A 20,105-nucleotide genomic window follows, 5' to 3' on the forward strand; every position below is an offset into this window, starting at 1 on the left:
GCAAGATGAGCAAATGTTGTGATTTGGAGATCATAAACAGAGAACTCTCTCCATATTCTCCCCCCCCCCTTTTTTTTTTTACAAGTTTGCACTATAAAGGTCAGGTGCACTTTAAGCTTATTAACTTCATGATCTGTCCTAGATGTTCAATGATAGTAATTAGCCTCTGTGCTCTTTACTGCCTGATTTTATTGGCAGAAGGCTGCTAACCTGTCTGCTCCTAGTGCCTCCTCCCAGATAAGTTAGAAGGTCAATAAGATCTTTAAGGACATAAAGATATAGGCATTTTTAAAAGCTCCAATGGTGCACTTGGGTATTCAGTGCCAGAGTGATGGGCCTTACTTCCCCCATGCTCCTATTTAGGTTCAGCCTTCTGGAGGAATTAATGAATGTATCTTATAATAAAACTTAAAATAAAAATTAAACTGCTGGGATATCTTTTAGGGTGCAATGTGGCTAAAGAAAGGCATCACTGAACTTAGATCCTGCCTTATGTTCCTTAATAAATCAATTTTCTCTCATTTTTCATCCAGCAGTTCATTTTTATCCCCAACACAAACTTTCAAATTGGCACTGATTTTATCAGAAAAACGGTTGAGGTATGTTTTTGGAGCAGAGCAGAAAGTGGGCAAATCTATCCAACATTATTAGTTATTCACATATTACAGCACTGATAATAAGAATTGCTTCAGAGGTGGGAGGAAGTCCCAAGTACCCAGATGCATGGTTCAACAAAGTTCAGCATTCACCCGAAGGGTCCCTCCACATACTATCAGCATTGTGGCTTTCCTTAGTAGTGACACTGCAACCACTCTAGTTAATATCAGCCAGAGCACTGAAGACCAGGTAATGGTGTATGATGGCTGGGAATGCATGTTAAGGTGGTTAAGCCGGATCAACTCCATGCGGCATTGACAGAAGTTGGTTTGTTTAGATGAGCCCTAAGACACAGAGCAACAGATTCAGACTACAGTACAGGAAAAAGAGATTCCACCTAAATGTTAGGAAGAACTTTCTAATGATAAGATATTTTAGACAGTGAAATATCTTGCCTTGGAGTGTGGTAGAGTCATCTGTGTTTTTGAAAAAAGAGATTGGAGAGGCATCTATTGGGGGATGCTTTGATTGTATGTTCCTGCATGACAGGGGTTTGGACTGGATGGCCTTTTGGTTCCTTCAAACCCTATAAATCTGTGATTCTATTGAATCATCCATGTGCACCTCTGCATAGCTCTTCCCAATGGACAAACACCACAGACATCACAAGAGCTGCAAGGCCAAGAACGAGTCACAAGAGTAAAGACAAAAGAAAAGGGTTTTAACCATACATTAAAGGAATCTGATGAAGAAACACAACTTACAAACTATCTACAGTCTCACTAAGAAAATCCAGCAAAATTCAGCAAAGGACAAGAGGGATTGTCTCAACTCTGTAGGAGTCTATTGTATACCATGCAGCTGTGGACGTCTACATAAGGACCATCAAACACAGCATTGCCCAAACATGCATCAAGGAACATGAAAGGCACTGCCGACTAACTCAACCAGAGGAGTCAACCATAGCAGAGCATGTGATGAACCAACCTGGACACAGAATATTATTGGAGAACACAGAAATGCTGGAACACTCTAACAACCACCATTTCAGACTACACAGAGAAGCACATGGACAATTTCAACAGAAAGTAAGAAACCATGAAAATGAACAAAATCTGACTACCAGTATTTTAAAAACTCTAAAATCAGGACAGTAAATAAAAAACAACATTCAGAAAACAGCGGAATTCCAGACAAGAAACAATCGGGGCAGCTAACAACTCCCAAAAAAGGATTCCCTCAGGCAGGAAGCAGTCAGGCTTTGAAGCTGCAAGGCAATTAAATGCTAATCAAGATGCTCAATTGCAACACTCACACTTGTCTCAAACAGGAAAAAAAATCTTTCTTCCACCCTGGGCATTCTGGATATATATAAACCCTACTTGCCTAGTTTCCAGCAGACCTCACAACGTTTAAGGATGCCTGCCATAGATGTGGGTGAAACATCAGGAGAAAATGCTTCTGGAACATGGCTATATAGCCCAGAAAACTCTCAGCAACCTCTTGTAGTCCTTTCAAACTCTGTGACTATATGAGTTTCTAGATGTGGCACTGGAGAAGGGTATTTTCCCCTCCTCACTGGTGGATTGGATGAGAAACCAGGCCAAGGAATAGGAAAGGCAGTGATCTTTCTTCAATTCTCTTGTTTTCACTTCTCAGCCTTAACTTACATAATGGATTCTGCAAAGGTCACAGTGTTACTATGAACACCAGTTATAAAATGACTGTAAGAAGAAAAATGATACTAAACGTGCCATGAACAACGGGGTACCAAAAGGTCGAAAACAAACAAAACATTGTATGGTGCAATGCAAAGGTTTAAAATTAGTATGGTGCTTGTTTTCTCAAAATTTAGTTCTAACCTTGTAAACAACAGTAAGCCAAAAATTTAAAATAAATTAAATCCAAGAGTGTGAACAAAGACTAAGAGCATGGAAAGTAAAACTCATTGTTGAGAATTTTGCTAGAACAATTGGGATACTTTTATTTTTTTAAGTCAATAAGATTTTGACATGAACTCTGTCAAATATTTAGAGTAGTTTTCTTTGTATGCGTATAAAAAAATGTAAGAAAGCTTTCTGAGTGACAGGTTCACCATAACCTTTTCAGAGAGAAACAATATGCATTACTTGAAAATTAGAACAGACACAGCTTCCAGTTTTTCCTAGAATCATTTCCCCCTAGAATTAATAAAATTAAGGTTTGTTGTCTTTCTTCCTTGATTATAGAGGGGAAGCAAATTTTCTAAATGCAGATGAGTCATTTAGAGTCTTGGTAGATGATTGGCCCAAGTTAGAACTGAAAATGTTGACTTACAGGTGACTGTGCTGCTTGCATAAGTCATACAGCAGTCCAATGCCAATATGCTTCCACAAAGGATACTATTAGCTAGTACGTTTCTTGGAATATGAATAGCATCCTCTGTTTTTTAACATAGGTATGACTGTAGTCAGGGTTATGAGTCTTAGGGGCATAACTGACTTTATTTGAAATCCAGTCATTACCACATGCCATTCCAATTCTTTCATCATTTTGGAAATCTATGCATTTCCATACAAACAATGCCATAGAGTTCCACAGGGATGACTTTTTTTTTTCCTCCAGAAAATTCTCAGTCTCGGCTTATTACTAGCCACGTGTCTATGAGTTGAACCACTGCTTGCGGAAACAAAGCATAATGTGTCTGTCAGCAATTTAAAGAAAGCTCATTATCTAAATGAATCCATAATTAATAAATATGTGAAAAGATGTCATCTTTAATGATCGCCTACTTCCATGTGCGTTCTTTTATTTGCTTATTATCTGTGGCCTTCCGTCTTCACTGGCTCCCACTCTCTGCTAAAGAGCCAGCTTATAAATGAGATGTGACAGGGCGAAATGAAACCTGAAGTGATGCTGTGCATACATGAATGCATTGGCCAGCTCTGCAATGATTTATGTCAGTGGGAACCTGATGAAATGAAGCACTGGTGCTCCGTATCTTCTGGCTCATCTTAGTTTCATCATGGGAAGAATGGCAAGGCAAAAGTCATCTCAGTCCTGGATTGATGGCAAATTCTTTGTGTGATCTCTGTGACCCATGTAGGGATGGAAGCCAACCTAATCCACACCAGTGAAGAAACCTAAACTCACAATTAGTGTGCATTAATGTCATGGAACCCAGTTACAGGGCTTTGGTAATTCAGCCCTGTAACTGGGAGTCATAACATAAACAATCCCAGGAGCACCTGGCAGAAGAAGATAGAATATGCCTGGGAACTTGGGGCCGAAAGTATAAACAATTATAATTGGTCTAGTGTGTGAAAATAGTAAAGTAGTAATGTGATATTGTGGGGTGGGACTTGATGATGATATTTACGTGTGGTGTTACGTAGCATCAAAAGTTATAAAAATAGTTGTATGTAAACATTGGGTCATTCCTGACTTTTCCAAAGTCATGTGTTCTTCAATAAAGATTGGATTTGAGAGCAGCCATCTCTGATCTGCGTTCAGACTGATCCTTTGAAGTGAGCAGGACAATTAAGTCAGGAATCCAGTTCTCACCCTCCTGCAAATTTGCAGTGAAGTGATAATGAGCAGGGAAGGAGATCAAAGCCATGACGGAGCAAAGGGGCCTCCGCTGGGAGCTCTGCCGTTGGCAGAAGAGACATTGCAAGCCATAGCTTCCTCTACGGGGTACCCCAAGCCGGACGGCGTGACCCAGAGGATTCCCAGAGGGGAAAGAGGCGTTCCGGCGGCGGCAGAAACCAGTTGGGGATCTGGAGGAAGCATGCCGGAGACCGTGGCCCTGCGGTTATCCATCCTGGAAACTCACTTATCCAGGCTGTCGGATACCGTGGGGAGAATAGTGCCAATATTGGAAGAGAATCTCCAAAAAGAGCACATCCGATATGGCGCCGAGAGAGAGCCAAGCAAAGGAGGCGATTGGAGCCAGAGGGGAGCTTCAACGCAGAGTCCCGTGGCGGCAAGGGACGAGGGAGATGAGGAATACTGGCGGGAGCTGGAGTTCCGGGACAGAATGGCGCGAGAAGTGGAGCGTCAGCGAGCCCTGGGAACTCTGAGGCCGCCATCTCCAACAGAGCTCCCAACCCCCCGAATGGGCGTCGGGGTGGAAAGGCCACTGGGGCCAGGGATCGGGTCCAGTGGATTTACAGACGAAGGCGGAGAGGAGCGGGGGATCCAGGAAGAGGAGGAGGATGTGCCGTACGACGAGGAAAGGCGAGATGAGGGGGCTACAGCAAGGCCAGTATGCGGATGGGCGGAAGAGCCGACAGCGGCGGCAGACTTTCGGGAGCCGCGCAGAATGACCACCGGAGTGGGGCGCGGCGTGTTCCAAGGAGCCGCCCGAGGAAACCTGATGCAACCCTTCCCCATGCCTCCCAGACAGCATCAACGAGCTGCAGAATGGATGCCTAGAAGGGAAGACCTCAAACTAGAATACGGAGGGGAATCAGATGAACTGAACTTTTTTCTAATTAGCATCAGAGGATACATGGAAGACAATGCACACACATTCCCCTCCGAGGCAAGCAGGGTTCGAGCCATCGGCAACACACTAAAGCGAGGAGCAGCCAGCTGGTATGTGCAGCTTCATGCCAGACGCGACCCATGCCTGAGGTCAGTGCCCCGCTTCCTCGCCGCACTGGAAAACCGGTTCAGAGACCGGCTAGAGCAATTGAGGGCTCGAGACCAGCTGAAAGGAATAAAGCAGAGGGACAAAACAGTGCCCGAGTACGCAGAGGAATTCCTTCACCTCGCGGAAAGGGTACCAGAATGGTCTGAAGTGACCAAAGTGGAATTATTTAAAGAGGGACTGCGCCCCGAGATTTTCAGCTGGGCAGCGCACAGAGACGACCCCGAAACGCTCCAGGGATGGATTCAACTAGCGGGGCGCGTCGAATCCACCCTGGCCCAAGTAAAGCGCTTCAGGAGCGGCAGCGGCCAGCAAAGACCGGTGGCGAGGGGCCGAGGAGAAACGAGGAAGCAGGAAAGACCCGGAGGGAGGCCGGGGATTCCCTCCAGAGGAGATGACAACAAACCTAAACCGGGATGCTTTGTATGTGGGAAGACGGGCCATCGAGCAGCAGAATGCTGGGCCCGGAAGGGGGAGCCGCCAAAAGCCCCAAAGCCCAAGCCAGCAACCGGGAGGCGCGCGGAAGAGGAGGTGCAGGCCCCAGAATCTTCAGAAAAACTGGTGAGTCGGGACAACCGCATGATAGTAGTGCCAATCTGCCTCTCAGGGCTAGAAAATCGGGCCACCTGCAAGGCATTTGTGGATTGTGGGTGTTCTAGAAATATCATAACCCCGGAGTTAGCAGGAGCGCTGAAATGCCAGCAGATGGCGCTTGACTCCCCAATTGCATTTTCGCAGCTAGATGGATCAGTCGCTGCTGGGGAAGTATCTACAAAGGAAATACGAGGAATCCCATGTAAAATAGGCAAATGGGAAGGAAGAATATCCTTTGTGATAGCCCCTATTGCCACATACCACGTAATATTAGGGATACCATGGCTCGAACAGGCAAATCCTGAAGTAGATTGGAGAGGAAAAAGCCTAGCATTCAAAGAACAGCAGATGCAATGGGAGATAAGCAAAATTGCAGAAGAGGAGGACGAGGAAGATGAAGCAGGGGAAATAGACCCACAGCTATTGCCACCTGAATACAGGGACTTTGTGGATGTTTTCAATCAGAAAGAGGCCAGTAAATTGCCTCCTAAAAGGAATATAGAAGTAGAAATTGAAATAACCCCAGGAGCAAGCTTACCCAAACCAAAAGTGTATCCCATGTCTGTGCAGGAGAAGGAGGAATTGAGGAAATACATTGATAAAAACCTGGCGCGAGGCTTCATTAAGCCATCCAATTCTCCTCTCGGGGCCCCAGTGTTATTTAGGAGAAAGAAAGACAACTCCCTAAGATTGTGCATTGATTATCGAAATTTAAACGCAATTACTAAGGACAATAAATACCCTATGCCCTTAGTCAAGGATTTAATTACCGTATTGAAGAAAGGGAGCATATTTACTAAACTGGATTTAATTGAAGCGTATCATAAATTAAGGATCAAACCGGAGGATACTTGGAAAACTGCATTTTCCTGCGCATTCGGCCATTTTGAATACGAAATTTTGCCTTTCGGGTTAAAAAACGGAGGCGGCTGCTTTATGCAGCTTATAAATGAAATACTACACCCGTTATTGTACAGAGGGGTATTCATATTTCTTGATGATATCTTGATCGTAACTGAAGATAAGGAAAAGCACGTAAAATTGGTCCGGGAAGTTTTGCAGAGACTAAGAGAAGCAAAGCTGTACGCAAAACTGTCCAAATGTGAATTCAATAAAACTCAAATTGACTTTCTGGGGTATCGGATATCTCCAGAAGGGTTAGCTATGGATCCAGCTAAAGTAGCAGATGTAAAAGAATGGGGAGTGCCTCAAACAAGGAGGCAATTGCAATCGTTTCTGGGGTTTGCAAATTTTTATAGATCCTTCATAAAAGGCTTCGCGCAAATAACTGCACCCCTTACTGAGCTTTTAAAAACAAAAGGGAAAGGAGAGACAGCAAAAGTAAAAGCTCCTGGCGCCAAACTGAGTTGGACGCCAGAATGCCAAAAGGCATTTGAAACCCTAAAAGAATGCTTCACAGAAGGACCCATTCTAAAACACCCCGATATCAGGAGCCCTTTCATAATCCATTGCGATGCCTCAGACTGTGCGTATGGGGCAGTACTATTGCAAAAGGATCAAAATGGGAACTTAAAACCCTGTGGATATTTGTCCCGGAAGTTCAGCGAAACTGAAAAATGTTGGCCGATATGGGAAAAAGAGGCACTAGCCATATTAAAAGCCTTAGAATGCTGGCGACACTTCCTCGAAGGAAGCGGAATCCCATTTGAAATTTGGTCTGACCATAAGAACCTACAGTATTTAAAGTCTCCTAGAAAATTGTCCCCCAAACAAATTAGATGGGCGCAATACTTCAGCAGATTCGATTTCCAATTAAAGTTTTTTCAAGGGAAGCAGAATGTCTTGGCGGATGCTCTTTCACGCATGCCTCAACACGAAGGAATACCCACAGCAAAAGAGGGAACAATATTCTCTGACAAACAATGGGGCTTAGCTGTCAGGACAAGAGCACAAACCCAAAAAGAGAACACTGCTATGGTTGAACTCGACGGAAAAGATAATTGGGGAAACGAGCTGAAACAGTCTTATGAAGGAGACCAGTGGATCGCATCCAATGCAGAACAGGGGGAGCAGAAGGGGGGATTTTGGTTTGTGAACAAAAAACTGTATATCCCAGCAACATTAAGGATCAAGATTTTGCATCGTTTTCACAACAACCAGAGCGCTGGTCATACAGGAATTACAAAAACAACAAAAGCAATAGCAAAACATTGCTGGTGGCCAGGGATGAGGAAGGACATAAAAAATTATGTTGTTCAATGTGATGATTGTGCCAGAAATAAATCGAGAGGAGGGAAGCCAATGGGATTATTACAAACAGTAGCAGAACCTACCAGACCTTGGGAATGTGTAGCTATGGACTTTGTGGGGGAACTACCGGTTAGCAAAGGACATCGTTATATTTGGACAGTATTGGACCTGTTTTCTAAACAGGCCCACTTCATAGCACTGACGAAACTACCATCAGCCGAGAAACTAGCTGAATTGTACATAAACCACATTTACAAACTGCATGGATGTCCCAGTAGAATTGTCAGTGACAGAGGAGTACAATTCACAGCAAAATTTTGGGAAAAATTCCTGGAAATGCTAGGAGCAGAAAGGAGTTTAAGTTCTGCTTTTCACCCCATGACAAATGGGGCGGTAGAACGTACTCAGCAGACACTTGGGCAGTTCCTTCGAATGTACTCTAACATGAGACAAAATGACTGGTCTCGGTGGTTGGCTTTTGCAGAACTAGCTTTTAATTCGACTATACATTCAGCAACAAATAAAACCCCCTTTGAGGTAGTTTACGGGTATGAAATACAGCCTCTGCCCCAGCTGCCGAGATGGACAGAGAATGAGGGAACAGAGGCAGGGAAATGGAAAGCGCAAATGATGGAATGCTGGAGTCAAGTGACTGCATCCTTAAAAGAAGCACATAAAAAGTATAAAGTATTCGCAGACAGAAAGAGGGTGGAAGGTGATAAATTGGAGAAAGGAGATTTAGTGTGGCTAAGTACCCAAAACATCAAACTGGGGCTACCTTCGAAAAAATTGGGCCCTAAATATATTGGACCATTTAGAATACAGGGTGTTATCAACGAGGTGACTTTCCAGTTGACATTGCCAAAAAGTTTAGGGAAAATACACCCTGTATTCCATCGTAGCTTACTGAAAAAATATATGGGTACTTTGGACAAAATGGACACATAGAATTATTGTTTTGTTTCAGGCTTGTGATGAAAGAAGAACCGAAGAGGAGGACAAAGAAAAGGAGGGCACCATGTCATGGAACCCAGTTACAGGGCTTTGGTAATTCAGCCCTGTAACTGGGAGTCATAACATAAACAATCCCAGGAGCACCTGGCAGAAGAAGATAGAATATGCCTGGGAACTTGGGGCCGAAAGTATAAACAATTATAATTGGTCTAGTGTGTGAAAATAGTAAAGTAGTAATGTGATATTGTGGGGTGGGACTTGATGATGATATTTACGTGTGGTGTTACGTAGCATCAAAAGTTATAAAAATAGTTGTATGTAAACATTGGGTCATTCCTGACTTTTCCAAAGTCATGTGTTCTTCAATAAAGATTGGATTTGAGAGCAGCCATCTCTGATCTGCGTTCAGACTGATCCTTTGAAGTGAGCAGGACACATTAATACAAACTGATTGAAATCTATCAAACTAATATCTCAACATATTAAACTAATCCATGGACTGAAATGCAATTATCTCTTGGTTTTCACAATTTCCAAATGAGATGAGCATGATGGTGCTTGGGGATTTTCCTGCTGCTTTGGCAGGTGATCTTTGGCCAGGCTGTAGGCATGAATGCTCCAAAGCATTTCTTCTCATAGAGTTGAACTAAATCAGTCCTGTCGTGTTCTGAGGAGCCGGCAGTAGGGAAATGAGTAAGATAGAGATTGGAAAGATACTTGCACAAAACTAAGAATAAGTCTGACTGAAAATGTGCTACTAATGTCTACCTGAAGTGGGGAAGGAGAGCTCCCAAGAGTGAGCCAAGAGTGGAAGCATTAGCTTTGTGTATGATGAGGGGCAGATCTCCTCTAGATAATGTTTGCTCATACTTGTGCACTAGCCTGATTCATGTTAAGGAGCTTTAATTTGGCATAGCAGACTTGTGCCAAATGTGAAAAAAATATTAGCAAACAAAAGTGAGATTGCCATTTTCTCCCAAAGCCAGGGACCAGTTAGGGTAGTCTTGGGACTTCATCACATTGAGGTCCAGAAATGTTTTCTTGGTGCTTTTCAGCGCTGCCAACACGGAGTTCCCCAAAGCCCATTAGATGATAGGACTACTTCTGGCAGGGGTCCACTGGGCTCTGTGCTGGCAGTGTGCCGGCAGTGCAGAGAAGTGGAGTGCAGAGGAGTTAGTATACACCTGACTCCTCATAGAAGAAGCTGGGGACAGTGGGGAAATGCCATGGGAAAGGATCCCACAACTACTGATGGTAAGAGGGTAAGGCCTTATGTTGCCCCACTGCCCATCCTCCCCCAGGCTTCTTGGCCTCAATGTGATGAGGTCCTTGGATAAAACTGGCATCAAGCAAGAAGACAGCACATATAGGTTCAGGAAGAGGACAAAGGAAACTGATAGCATCACAGAGAAACATCTCAAGAGGTGCTTTAGATTTGGGCAAAGAAGAAGTACCACTTCAGTACCCAGGTTTCATGACATCCAGTGGAACCTAAAAAAAGTGTGATAATCCTAATAAAAATCCCTGGCAGCAGAAGTAGAAAGTGATTTTGCTAACAACAACAACAACAGCTTTATTCTTTTATCCCACCACCATCTCCCCAGAGGGACTCGGGGCGGCTCACATGGGGAAAAACCCAACATATAACATTGGTTCAAAACACAATACATGAATTGAATTAAAACTAATTCCAGGAGCTGTGGAAGCAGCCACCCCAATCCTTAGCTTGTATGCATGCATACCATTCTCCCTTCATCAGATTGCAGATAGTTGCAGTGATGATGGATCTAGCATGATGCCACCGGGTAATTCTGGGGATATTCTTTTAGAACCAGAGTTGCCATATTGGCCACTTACTTGATCTATGTGCCACACAGAGTAAAGTAGCCAGCAGGTACAAATCCCTGTTTAATGTTTGGCCATTATATTTAACAGTACTATATGCTGTTGGCATAGTCTCAAATCATGGGCTGTGAACTATGTGGTATCAGCTGATAGGACTGGGTCATTCTTTCAAGTTCTGAATCAATATCACATGTTTTGAAAACAGTGGGATGTTGTGGGGCTCTCTTTTCCCAACTATCTATCACTATGCGCTACCTGTGTGGTCCTTACTTATACAACTTATACTATGTCATGTTGGTCTAAAGTCCATTTGTACCTGGGACAATGTCTTCCAAAAACCATCACCATCAATGCAGCTTATACATCCTAACATAATAGAAAGAACTGGATGGGAATGTTTTGTGAACCAATTTCCTGATATACATATACAAGTTTTTCCCCATTTACAACTAATCTCCTTTCTCCTTTTATATTTTTTCATCATAATTCTTTCTGTGTCAGTTTCTTCTGATTCTCCGCCTTGCACACTTGATCCTGGGAGTTTTTTGGTCTATAATCCCATCATAAAGAGGAAGGATGACGAGCCCTGTAAATACAAGATACTGTACTAAGAGTATTTGAATCTAGATCTTATTGGACTGCATCATGTTATACACTCATCACTCCATTGAAAATGGAATTCCACTTGTCCTGATATGTTTTTGTTTTCTTCCTTTCTCACTTGACATGCCTTGTATTGAGAATACTTGAAATTGAATCTTACTGACCTGCATCGATACATATGTTCTTCAGTCCATTGAAACTGGAATTTGACCATCTTATCCTTTTAAATAGGAACCATATATATCCTGATATCATTTGTTTCCTTCCTCTGTTTGTTTGCAACTTCTTCCAAGGGCAAGCAGAGAAATCCCTGAAGCTAACACCAAATATTAAGCTAGAGTACATGTCACAGGGCATTCTGTGCATCTGTGCTGCAGCTGCTGCTTGACCTTGAACAGATCCTCTTCCGACCTTTACAATATGTGAGCTCTTTTCCCAGCTTCTGTGAAAGGAGCCTCAGGTCAACTGCCATGCGGTTTTGCTTGTCAGCCTGATGCATATCTCCCAGTTCCATGGAAATATGACAAAATCCCTGAAACTAGCTTGTCTTTACATGTGTTAAATTCTGCATTCCAGGCACCAAACCTTTATCTGCATTGGCTTTTAGAAGAAATAAATAAATAAAATATGTAAAGGCTGAATTAAAAATGTAGGGTCTTGTTAACAAAAAAAGCTTGCCTCCACATGATATATGTTGTCCTTTCTGTGTCATGATGACTACCAAGTAGCCTTCTATCTCTTTCATGCAGCAGATGTATAGCTCACCTCAGTTATGATACTCTTGGTATTAATCAGTAGGACATTAATTAATTTTGGTACTGTTCTATTATCTCGGCGGAGACCACTAGGGGGTGCTAGAGAGAGAAGGTTATTCTATTTTACATGGGGAGAGTTGAAGGAGGAAAACCATTTTCCGGTGTTTTTGCTGGGTATTCCCCTTCCCCCTTTCCCATATCATAAACAAGAGTTGTTTCCAAAACGGGAACATGTGTGAAGGAAATAACAGGAAAAGGGGGGGGGGGGATCTTCCTTCAACCCACTCTCCATCCTCATAAAATAGACTATCCTTCTCTGTCTAGTGCCCCCTAGTGGTCTCTGCTCAGATAATGGAACAGTACCTTAATTTCTAATAGATGAGGAAATACAGATTCCTGGAAAGTTTCTGCAGAGCAGAGATGTTCTAGCTTTTCCACCAAAAGCCTCAAGAAAAGGTGGGTGAAAAATGATGGTGATTATTATTATTATTGACACAACGATGTTGTATGACACAGCAAACAAGACAGATATGCTGGATTTCGTATCACAAAATCACAAGTCGAACACTTCCCAAGTGTTTAGGACTGTGTGATGTATTTTCGGATGATGTGCGCAGATGCCAGTAGGGTGGCCTTTTGCAGTTGGCAGATTGTGATTTTGTCAATGTCTATTGTTTCCAAATGCTGGCTGAGATCTTTTGGCACGGCACCCAATGTGCCCATCACCACCGGGACCACCTGTACTGGTTTCTGCCAGAGTCTTTGAAGTTCAATCTTGAGGTCCTGATAGCGGCTGAGTTTTTCCTGTTGTTTTTCGTCAATGCGACTGTCACCTGGGATGGCAACATCAATGATACAAACCTTTTTCTTTTCCACAACTGTGATGTCTGGTGTGTTGTGTTCCAGAACATTGTCAGTCTGGATTTGGAAGTCTCACAGTATCTTTGCGTGTTCATTTTCCATTACCTTTGCAGGTTTTGATCCCACCAGTTCTTTACTGCTGGGAGGTGGTACTTGAGGCATAAGTTCCAATGAATCATTTGGGCCACATAGTTGTGCCTCTGTTTGTAGTCTGTCTGTGCGATTTTCTTACAGCAGCTGAGGATATGATCAATGGTTTCGTCAGCTTCCTTGCACAGTCTGCATTTTGGGTCATCTGCTGATTTTTCGATCTTTGCCTTAATTGCATTTGTTCTGATGGCTTGCTCCTGGGTGCAAGGACCAGGCCTTCTGTCTTCTTCTTCAGTGTCCCATTCATGAGCCATATCCAGGTCTTCTCCTTGTCAGCTTTTCCTTCAATTTTGTCAAGGAACTTTCCATGCAATGTTTTGTTGTGCCAGCTCTAGTTTGTAGTGCGGTTTTCTTGTACTGGTTTTTTGTCTGCTGTGCTTTGAGGAATTTCTGATTTTTGACTTCAATCAAAGCAGGTTTTTCACTTTGCTTTAAATATTCTGCCAAGGCATGTTCTTCTTCTTTGACTGCTTGTTTTACTTGTAAGAGTCATCTGCCAATAATAATAATAACAATTATTATTATTATTATTATTCAGAATACATTTTGGGGTCCTCTCCTAAATGAGTCTTAATACATACCTACCCTGGAACTGTCCCAGTTTGGCAGAGACAATCCCAATTAACCTTTTCTCATCCCCACATTTCAGTTGGTCCTCCATTTGACTGGTTCTGGCTTGTTCCACTTCTTTTATTTATTTATGATCATTGGTTGAATACATAAAACTTATCTCACCATGTGTTTTTCTTACTGTCACTTGGACTACTTCAAACTTTGATCCCCAAGAGTAGCCAGCAGATCTCATTTGTATCCTTCTCCCTTAAGTTAGCAGCACAAATATAAAAGTGTTTTTATGCCCTTTAATGTACTCATATTTTCAGTGTAAAACTTAAACGTGCGTAGCACTCTGCTTGCATATTATACATTTTTACTTATAAGTTTTACTAACAGCCCAGGATATTCTTTATGAGTGCTCATGAAATAAAAAGGGGTATAAATTTATAACTGATTTAAAATTTTATAACCAAAGTTACACTGAACATTAAGTAGGCCATTTTTGGCTAATCCACAGTGCTGTGAATAAAGCTGTTATGCTAAAGTGAAGAGGTGGCCTGTCTGCTTCAACAACTTGAATTCCAAGCTGAAAAGTATATTACCCCTATATGCTCAAATATAAGTCTAAAAATTTTCGTTGACTTATCCATGGGCCAATATGACTACTCCACCTTAACTCTTATCAAAGAAAGGAAGAAGTCCTTCACTGAGCAGAGTGGTAAAAGGCGTGAGCTTAAGACATCTTGGGATGGCCATCTGTCGGGGGTGCTTTGAATGCGATTTCCTGCTTCTTAGCAGGGGGTTGGACTAGATGGCCCATGTGGTCTCTTCCAACTCTACTATTCTATGATTCTATGATTCTATGAGAATCTACAAGAAGTACCAATCCTATCTATTCCCTCCACAGTGGCTGTTGCACCCTAGGGTTGCGAGAGCACTCTGAAAACCACGCTTGAGCCAGTATCAAAATTAAAGCAGTTTATTGAAGATATATATATATATATATATATATATATATATATATATATATGCAAGCAAATATAGTCTATAATAAAAGGTACTTGACTGTGCAATTATAGTCCAACAAAGCCTTTTAAAGTTATAATCCACAGACAGAACTCAATAGTTCCACACAAAGAATCAAAAACAGCAAGTAATCCGAGGTTGCAGAGATCCAAACAAGACGTAGCAATTCCAACGACTGTAATACGCATGGAAAACATCCACTAGGAGTAGCAAGAAACAGAAGTAACAAGGCAAGGTCTACTCGAGAGTCAACAGGCTCAAACTCTCTCTAGGTATCTTGAGAAACCTCTGATCTTACATACATATCAAAGTGGGAGTTCTGCTACACCTTTGGGGGGAGGGGGCTGTGGATCATGAGCACCCTAATAAGCATTCATCTTAAAGCAATATTATTAATCCAACTCAGTTTCACAAACGGTGCTTGTAGAGTTTAGGGAATAAAGGAAAATTTGCTTGCTTGAGAAATCCAGAAAAGGTTCAAGTAATATAGTAGATAACTCAATTGTAACAAGAGCAGCCAATATATTTCTTGTATAAATAACTTAAATAAAATAAATAAGCAACCTATGGATGCGAGAGCTGGATCATGAGGAAGGCTGAGTGAAGGAAGATAGATGCTTTTGAACTTTGGTGCTGAAGGAAAATCCTGAGAGTGCCTTGGACTGCAAGAAGATCCAACCAGTCCATCCTCCAGGAAATAATGCCTGGCTGCTCACTGGAGGGAAGGATATTAGAGGCAAAGATGAAATACTTTGGCCACATCATGAGAAGACAGGAAAGCTTGGAAAAGGTCATGATGCTGGGAAAAATGGAAGGAAAAAGGAAGAGAGGCCGACCAAGGGCAAGATGGATGGATGGTATCCTTGAAGTGACTAGCTTGACTTTGAAGGAACTGGGGGTGACGATGGCCAACAGGGAGCTCTGGTGTGGACTGGTCCATGAGGTCACAAAGAGTCGGAAATGACTGAGTGAATGAACAAACACAAATAACATAGAAACCATAAAACAGAAAGAGGGTCCCTCCACTAATAATCACAGATTGAGTACTAACAGTCACTGTTCAAAAATTGGTTCCTTTTGTCATACACACATACATGCACACAAGGACTCATACACAATTTTTATTTTCTTCATAAACTTTTCTCTCTTGGAAACAGAAAGCTACAACAGACAGAATTCATACAAATAAAATCACTGCTACTACTTTCCACTCTCAAGTGAGAAGAACCAGAAACCACAGCAGAATATATAGCATGGGTTATGCAACTTGACTCTTGTATTAAGCCTGTGTAATGTATGGAATTTAAAGGATTATAAACCAACCCACCCACCCACTGATTCTGGAGCCTTGGTGGTTTTACAGTCTTTCATCTCCTTTGCCTGGTTCCAAGGTAATGTGGGAGAGAGGGGAGGCATATGGGAATAATGAAATATGTGGCTGCAATCAGAAAGTGGTTGCCTTCCCTGCTGTCATTGCTGCTGAGTGATCCAGAAAGCAATCAGAAGTGGCAACAAAACAGTAGGAGAGGAAACTTTTTGAGCATCTGAAATTAGCACACCTGGAGCCCTTTCACATTACACAATTATAGCACTATGGCGCCACATTAACTTTAGAATTTGCAGTTTAAGGAGAGGCATTTAGAGTCCGTGGCCAGAACGTCTATTTGGTTCCTCAATAAATGACAAATCCTCATGAAGCAAAGATGGGTACAGAAGACAGGAGAGTCCCTCCACTAATGATTACAGATCAAGTAGAAGCAGTCACTGTTCAGAAATCTGTTCCTTCTCTCTAAGGAACAGAAAGTTACAAGAAGCAGAACTCATGCAAATTAAATTACTTCTTTACTTCTTTCCAGTCTCTGGAAAGAAGAACCAGAAACCTCAGTAGAATATATGCTACAGGTTAGGCAACTGTAGTCTCACAATGAATATGGGTAATTTATGGAATACAAAGACTTATAAACCAACCCATTGATTCTGGAGCCTTGGTATTTTTACATAATCCAATGAGAAAAAAGGGGGCAGGAGTTAATTACAAACTAATATAATCCACTAATCTTTACATGTCGTTCCACATATGAAAACTTGCTCCACTGTTATATAGCCATTTACAAGGAAGTGGTGTTATATTGACCTTGCTCTGAAGAGCTTAAAATGTAGATAGGCTCATAACGTTATTGGAGCACAACCAGTCCTTTGAGCTTTGTTTGGAAGGGGCTCAATAAACCTGAAAAAGGTAACAGAACAATAAAGTTCCATTGCCCCGATAACTGACCCTGGTTACCTGTCTTACTGCAAAATTTTGGATTTGCTGAAGCTTATGAAACCTTCCAAAGGCAGCTCCACATAAGATGCATTATAGTAATCATAACAAGATGTAACTGAGCATGCCGTTGAAGAAGGTGATACATCTCTAGTGACATGGCCCGGTGCTCTGAGATCATGGAAGCTGTCATTTGACAAGGTCTTTCGCCTTCTCTGACAAAGATTGCTGGTGGCTCACCAAACTATTGGATTGTGTTTTAGTTTCTATAGCAGCAGAAAACAAGCTCATTCCACCTCTTACATCTACATGACATTCTTTCAGAGATCTAAAGGTAGCAATCATGTTGCCTCTCTGTGACATTCCAGGAGTTTTGTTTTCAGGGGAATCAAATAGTTGTTTAATTAGAAGTGTTGGAACAAGTCTTCAAATGTGCATTTCTCTTATTTTCTATGTTAGAATTCATTTCCATGGGTTACTATGGATAAGATACCTGTATATCCTGGGCAATAATAATAATAATACCACCACCTGCCAGCAGCAAAGAACTGGTGGGATCACAAACCTGCAAAAATATTGGAAAATGAGCACGCAAAGATACTGTGGGACTTCCGAATCCAGACTGACAAAGTTCTGGAACACAACACACCAGACATCACAGTTGTGGAAAAGAAAAAGGTTTGGATCATTGATGTTGTCATCCCAGGTGGCAGTCGCATTGATGAAAAACAACAGGAAAAACTCAGCCGCTATCAGGACCTCAAGATTGAACTTCAAAGACTCTGGCAGAAACCAGTGCAGGTGGTTCGGCACACTGGGTGCCATGCCAAAAGATCTCAGCCAGCATTTGGAAATAATAGACATTGACAAAATCACAATCTGCCAACTGCAAAAGGCCACCCTACTGAGATCTGCACGCATCATCCAAAAATACATCACACAGTCCTAGACACTTGGGAAGTGTTCAACTTGTGATTTTGTGATATGAAATCCAGCATGTCTATCTTGTTTGCTGTGTCATACAATAAAATAATAATAATTTATTTTTATACCCTGCCTCCATCTCCCCAAAGGGACTCGGGGCGACTTACATGGGGCCAAGCCTGGATAAAACAGCAAACCAAAATAAAATAACATCAGAAAATACAGAATTAAGTTAACACTCTAAACATAGTAAAAATATAAATGATAATCATAATAAAAACTTGGATTTGGCACCCAAGTAGAGGGGATAAAATGAACTGGGTAAAGTGCAACGAGTGATTGTAAACATGGTAGTTGATTAAGTGCCATCGTCAAGGGGAGAGCAACTTGGGGTGGGGTGGACCCTGTGACTATAATAACCTAATATGGCAAGATAAAGTGCAACAGATGAGGAAATGGTCGTAGATACAAAGTCTATCATGGAGATGGGAATTCACTCTCCAAAAGCCTGTTGGAAGAACCAAGTTTTTAGGCTCTTCCTAAATATTGCCATTGTGGGGGCTTGCCTAATCTCCCTGGGAGCGAATTCCAGAGCCAGGGGGCCACCACAGAGAAGGCTCTTTCCCTCGTACCCACCAACCACGCTTGTGATGGAGGCAGAAGCGAGAGGAGGGCCTCCCCCAATGAACGAAGAGATTGTGGAGGTTCATAGGAGGAGATATGGTCACAAAGGTAGGTGGGTCCCGAACCGTTCAGGGCTTTGTAAGTGATCACCTGAACCTTCAATTAACCCATTAGATGAGAAAAACTTGGAATAGTCAAGTTCCCTTTAGTCTTGATGTACAGAATTTGCATAGTGTTAGTGAGATGGTGTCATCATCAACAAGTGAGTTTCCATCTGCAAGAGTTCCCATTTTGGGTGGATTTGTGTAGGCTAGTGCAAGAGTAGCATCCAATTAGCAGCTTTTTCCTATCAATTGTCCATTGATCAACATAAATCTGCTTTCAGGTCAATAGCAGTACCTTCTGTTCGGACTTAGCATGTATTTATATCCCTCTCCCTGCTTTAAAAGATCCACCAGTGCAATATTAATCTCCAAATTTGAAACATGTAAACACATCTGTGACTTTATTGCACTGATGTGCCTCTTGTGCATGAGTGCAACATCATGGTGCAGAGGATTTATTATTTTCGCATCCATTTTCTTTTGTTACCCGAGCCCAGGTCATTTATAATTTTAATTCTCTAATTAGCATTTTGAGAGAACTCCATCATGTTTCACACCTTTTCTGTTGATTTGGTTGCATTGCTCATATTTTAATCATCGCAGCAATCAATACAAACATGAATCACCAAAGACAGTGAGCATAAATGTAAACTTCATCTGTCAGGTAGAGGTTACACTCTCCAACTGTGAACTCTCTTGCTTGCTGTGCGTTGCAATTATTGAGGCAAGAACTATATCAGTTATGTAAGAGAGCCAAAGAAAACACAGTCTCTTCTTATTGTAGCAATTTGCCTCCAGCATATAACGACCAACCAAGGGCAAGTCTACAGTGGCTGCTAAATTTGTGGCCAGTCGGGAGCAGAAATGATCTGCCGATCTGGACTAACCCTGGCTGAACCCGATGTGGCTCCATGTTGGCATCCACATGGTCTAACCAGAATGGGACCAGATGAATTAGGAAAAAATATTTCCAAGTTTAAGTACTTTACTGATTGTTTGGATGACTGCTGCATTCTCTTTTTCTTGCTATGCAATCCTTTCCCTAAATTCAGTTTGGTAACTGGTCTTTTGTCTGTTGATTTATTTGTGTGTGTGTTTTTTAAAATTATTGTTACAAGACTATATGCACACACACACACACACACAGTAGACAACAGATAAAGACATCATTCTTATCCCCATTAAAACTGACTTCCCAGTCTTTTCTGACTGAAGTATGCTAACTTATATTCATTATGCCCAATTGCTAAACTATATCTATTATATTTACTATCTTTCCTTATTATAAAGAAAATGTAGACCCCCTGGGTGGCACAGTGGATTAAACCGCTGAGCTGCTGAACTTGCTGACCGAAAGGTCGGCGGTTCAAATCCGGGGTGCGGGGTGAGCTCCCGCTATTAGCCTC

The sequence above is a fragment of the Anolis carolinensis genome, unplaced genomic scaffold, assembly GCF_035594765.1.
Source record: "Anolis carolinensis isolate JA03-04 unplaced genomic scaffold, rAnoCar3.1.pri scaffold_8, whole genome shotgun sequence".
Classification (NCBI taxonomy): Eukaryota; Metazoa; Chordata; class Lepidosauria; order Squamata; family Dactyloidae; genus Anolis; species Anolis carolinensis.